We start from the raw sequence: 5469 nt of genomic DNA, 5'->3' as shown, positions 1-5469 counted from the left end.
GGGATCAGATTTATGCGTGTAAAATTCATGTCTTATATGATGGGTAAATAATAAAATGCAATTAAAAATAAGGCATTCAGTAAGTTGAACAAATGCGTGCATGGGGGGGGGGACTATGGTAATCATTTACTCTAGGACCAGCCCTGATAGAAGTCACAAGCCAAGATTTCCTGGGTACTCTGGAAGAGAGGCAATCTATGAGTTGTGTGCAGGATACTTGCAAGCAAGATAGTTAAGATTACCAGAGAGGGTTATTGAATAGGATGTTGTGTGTTAGAGGGAAGAGGATTGGGAAGATCCAGTGTCAGTGCTCCTGGCCCCTTTTCAACTTTGCTCCTTCACCTAATGGTTGGGGTGTGAACATGTGTACTGAATCTCCTGGTGGCATTTCAACATGCCAAATTGTGCTGCCCTCACCATGTTCTGTACATCCCAGTTCTCATGATCCCTCTCTTCCACCATCTTGTGCATCCACAAAATGAGATAAGGAGAACCATAAATTACTCCTAAACATTTATTTAGTTAGTGAGTGCGTGGTGCTGCCTGCTTGCCCTTCATGACCAGACAGTTGCAGTCAACAAATGGTGCGACCAAAATAATGCAAAGATAAGCAGTTAACTCAGGTGGCTATACAGTTGTTATAAAACAAAAGCATTCAGGAGCACCAGGCTGATGTCTGTTCAAATCCCAGCTGAGCCAGGACTTGTGTCATCCTAGGGTAAGTTGAAACAGGTTATACCAGGTCAGACTGTTCCATGTCTCTAGCCCAATATTGTATACTGTGGCTGATGATAGCACTCCGGGCTTTCAGACATGACATTTGCATCCTCTACTGTTACTTCATCTTTCTAACTGGAGGTGCCGGGACTTGAACTGGGAATCTTCTGACTGCAAAACATGTGCTCTGCTGCTGACTTATGCACCCCTCCAGATTGCCTGATTGGAGCCTCAGTTCCCCAGCTGTAAAATGCGCTTCCTCCAAGGAAATCAGGTGGTGTGCAGTTTCCCTCCCCCCATTTAATCCTCTGAACAATCCTGTTAGGCAGTGCAGACTGAGAGATTGGCTCAAGGTCACCTGGTAAACCAGGCCTCCCAGGTCCTAGTCTTGCAAAGTTGTTTTGTGAAGAAAGGGAATTGCCATGCAGCATTTCACACTGCATGGAAATGGACAGTTTTGTGCACTTCAGCTAGGAACAAGGGTTTCTGGTGGTGATTTTGTTGAACCTCCCCTCCTCAGAGCCTGGCCACCTGCTTCCTAACTGCAGCGGCTGGTAGTAACATCTTCCTGCCCAACTCCCATCTGTGTGCTTGTTGAAGATGGAAAGTCACTAGTTCGTTACAAAATTGAGCAAGGAGTGGGGCGGGGGGAAGGGAGATTAGAAGAGACAGAACCATCAATGTGGGCTGTTCCACGCTTTCCCCCCCTTTCCTTTCTATATTGAGTAAGGGCCCTCCCCCAGTCCAGATGGATGGAGGAGTCAGGACAGTGGAGATAATGGGCAAAGGTGTCTGAAGGAGATAAGAAGCCATTCAGATTCTTTTGTAAGTCGTGACTCCTTAGCCATTCACGTGAGCGTCCCTCATGAGACTGATGCTGACAGGGGAGGGTGGAGCTTGGTGCCAGGTTGCACTCATAAGAACATAAGAAGAGCCCTGCTGGATCAGGCCAGTGGCCCATTGAATCCAGCCTCCTGTTCTCACAGTAGCCAAGCAGATGCTTACCCCACAAGGAGACCTGGGAGCAACAGCACTCTCCCCTCCTGCTGTTTCCAGCAACTGGACTTCAGAAGGATGCTGCCCAACAGTGGAGGTAGAACCCACCTGCGGTGGTAGTGAACAAATTATGCAAAAGATCCTTTGCCTGTTCATTACAAAGTTTTAAAAGAGTCCGGTAGTACCTTAAAGACAGCGGATTTATGGTGGCATAACCTTTCTGGGGGACTATAGCCCCGCTTTGTTACATAAAGCTTTATCCTCTGGATATACAGTGTCTAACTTAGGCCTGTGTGCAGGTTCCATCCTGATTAACCTCGCCATTTTTCACTTAACTAGAATATGTGCACTCACATTTCTCCTTTCCAGCATGTGCAATACATGAAAGCCACATGATGACACAAGGCAGAAAATGCAAGTGGATTTAACGTTTCTGCTGCCCTCCAGGGCAATTGTTGCAAAATCATCCCTGTGGGATTAGGTGAGTCGAGCACATGCTATCTTAATCCTTTGCCTGTAAAATGGGTATAACTTGATTGTTGTTTAAAAATCCCCCCCCAAGAATTTATATCCTGTCTTCTTACCAAAAGTCTCAACATGGCTAAGAATTTTAAAAGCCAACTATCACTAAACAGTAATAACAGAAAGACATAAAAAACCCAGCTGAAACAGATACCTTTTTTTAAAAAAAGGAGGGAATGCAAAAATCTAAAGCAAGGATGGAGAACCTGTGGCCCCTCCAGATGCTGTAGGACTCCAACTTCCATCAGCCCCAGCCAGCCAGAATAATGGTCAAAGACGATGGGATTTGTGGTCCAACATCATCTGGAGGGCCACAGATTCCCCATCCCAATCTAAAAGCTATTAGATGCCATTAGAATTTAAGAGAACCTTCCTATCTTGCATGGCTAATGGTCAGAGATTATGGGAGTTGCAGTCCACAACAGCTGGAGGGCACCATGTTGGCTACCCCTGGGCTAGAGCCTAAAATATAGCAATGAGGGCACAAGGTAAGCACGGCTTGGGAAGCAGATCCACAATGAAGGCTTTCTCTCTGGTTGCACCCTGCCTAACTTTGGAAGGTGGAGGCAGCTGAATAACAAAAAGTGCCTACCACACAGGACTGTTGTGAGGTGAACAAGATAAGGAATAGAAATACACAACTTGATCATGACACATACTAATAAATGCAACTTCCCCTGTTTGGAGGAGGTAATGTTGCTTTATATATATGGGGAGAGAGGGAGAGAGACCTTATCCAACACTGAGATGTGACTTCGGGATGGGGAAGGGAAATCATTTTGCAGAGCTATTTTTATTTATTTATTTATTTTATTTAAAATATTTCTATCCCGCCCTCCTACCCTAATAGGGCACTCAGGGTGGCTTACAAAAATAGAATCAAACACATACATAATAAAATTGTAAACAGCAAAATCACAAAAGTATTAAAATACAATTAAAATACATAAAATAAAATTAAAATACATAAAATGATAGGGAGAGGGAGACACACACACACACACACACACACATATAGGGGGTGGTACTAAAGGGACTACAAAGGTAAAATTTAACGTAGAAGGCATAAAATCAGTGTCAGGCTCTTTTATTTTAAAAGAATAAATAAAGTGTGGGGAAGGGGAGGGATACTATGGAACCTAGTGGAGTGGTGCAGAGTGGGGATTGTGAGCCAGCATGGGGTTGCACTTTGACTGGTGAGATCCTGGGTTCAAATCTCCACTCAGCCACACAACACTTATGGGTTAGAGCCTGTCAGCCATTGCCTCTCAGGCTAACTGACCTTTTAGGATGGGGGGGGGCGAGGAGCCATGCATATTGCTTTGACTTTATTGTCTGTAGGTTAGGATGTGACAATGTAATGACTGAAAACAAAATGAAGTGCATTAATTTCTAAAACAGAGATGCTGGGGTCCAAAGCTCACCTGGTGTCCTGCAAGACTAATCTCAGGGCTGCTGGCAATTGTTTAGTGGGGAGAGAAAGGTACTCTGAAACATATTTGTCTATGTTTGAAGGAAAAAAAAGGTTCCTGGAATGAATTGGAGCCTCTTGAGCTGTGCTGGTATGATGCCAAAAGTGCCTGTATGTGTATATATATGTATGTATATGAGTGTGCCATTGTCGTAGTTCTTAAATTCTACTCTGCAAGTCATTTATGTGGGACATGATGCAAACTCTGCCTACCATTTCCCCTTCCTTTCCTACATGAGAGAGACAGAGACAGAGCAGGGATCCATCTGAGTTGTATTGGGCCACCTGCTCTTGGCAAACGTTGAAATGTCATAGAACACCTTTCTTGTCAAGGAAGATAAAATTCCCTGTGGGGCCAAACCACTTTGAAGGGCTGTTGCAAGGCAGTAGAGCATCTGCTTTGAAGGTCCTAGGTTCTTCAGGTAATGACTGGGAGAGACCCCTGCCTGAAAGAGGCCCTAGAGAGCTGCTGCCAGCCAGTGTAGACAGTACTGAGCTAGATGCACTGGTGGTCTGACTTGGTCTAAGGCAGTTCTCTATGTTCCTATGAACCTTTGGAAACAAAACTGAGGTGGATCATTTGGTTTTTAAGTTGGAGGCCTCTCAATGCCAGTCTGTGCAAAAATTCTTCATGTCATGGAGGTCAGTGAGCAGCACTTTGCTTTTGGGGCAGAAGTACCTGCCCTTCTTCCCCGATTCCTGGTCGTCCCTTCTGTAGCCTTTGGCAACGCTCTTGCTTTATCATCTTAATTGTCTTTGCCTTGTCTTCTAATCCACCTTTGCCACTATTTTTATTTATTTATTTATTTAAGAAAACTTACATTACACTTGTATGTAAAGACCTCTAAGCAGTTCACAAAATTAGACCTTTTTTAGTCCAAGAGAGAACTGGGTGGAGGGCAAGATCTTTCCAGTCCGTTTACCAGGTACAATCCTCTAGCCAGTCTTTCCCAATGTTTGGGTCCCCAGATATTGCTGGACTACAACTCCCATCAGCCCCAGCCAGCATGGCCAATGTTCAGAAATGACCGGAACTGTAGTCCAGCAACATCTGGGCACCCAATGGTTGGGAATGGCTGCACACATTTACATGGGAGCAAGTCCCATTCAATTATTTGGAATTCACTTCTGGGTAGACGTGCCTTTTGGTCCCTGCTGTTAGGTTGCTCTTAGTGCCATAGGCACTAAGGAGGAAGTCTCACTCAACGCTTTGGGGCTTAGTCCTCCTGAGTAAACCTGACAATGTTCAATTCAGACTTGAAGTCTTGGGGCTTGATCCAGACTAACCGAACTGAGCTTCAGTCCCACTGATTTCAATTTTCCCATTGAATACTCAGTGCAGCTACCTTGAGAGCTGCAATGGTATATAGCATCACTTACCTAGGAGTAAGCCCCTTTGAACTCAATGGGAATTACTTCTTGGAGTAGACAGGTACAGTACAGGATAGAGCTGCCAGTATGGATCCAAGTCCTTGATCGCCCTTTGCCTAGGAAGAAACAAACTTTGCCTGGAATTTCAGACTGGGGGGAACATCTTTTTGCAGGGCCAGGGTAGGTGGGTGGGGGTTATTTTAGAGCCCCACGCTCAAAAGAGTATATAGGCATGTGCAACATCACTATAAAACTGCGTAAAACATTGTTTCAGTGCGATATAATAAAAAATGCATAGCATAACCGTCAGGAAATTTGCTAAACATCAGCAAATCCTTAACTATATAGATATGTTTTTAATTGGCGGCGAAAATGCACACCTCTCTTCGGAA

The sequence above is a fragment of the Rhineura floridana genome, chromosome 11 (assembly GCF_030035675.1).
Source record: "Rhineura floridana isolate rRhiFlo1 chromosome 11, rRhiFlo1.hap2, whole genome shotgun sequence".
Taxonomy (NCBI): domain Eukaryota; kingdom Metazoa; phylum Chordata; class Lepidosauria; order Squamata; family Rhineuridae; genus Rhineura; species Rhineura floridana.
The sequence above is the reverse complement of the archived record's forward strand: the minus strand, read 5'-3'. Positions refer to the sequence as shown.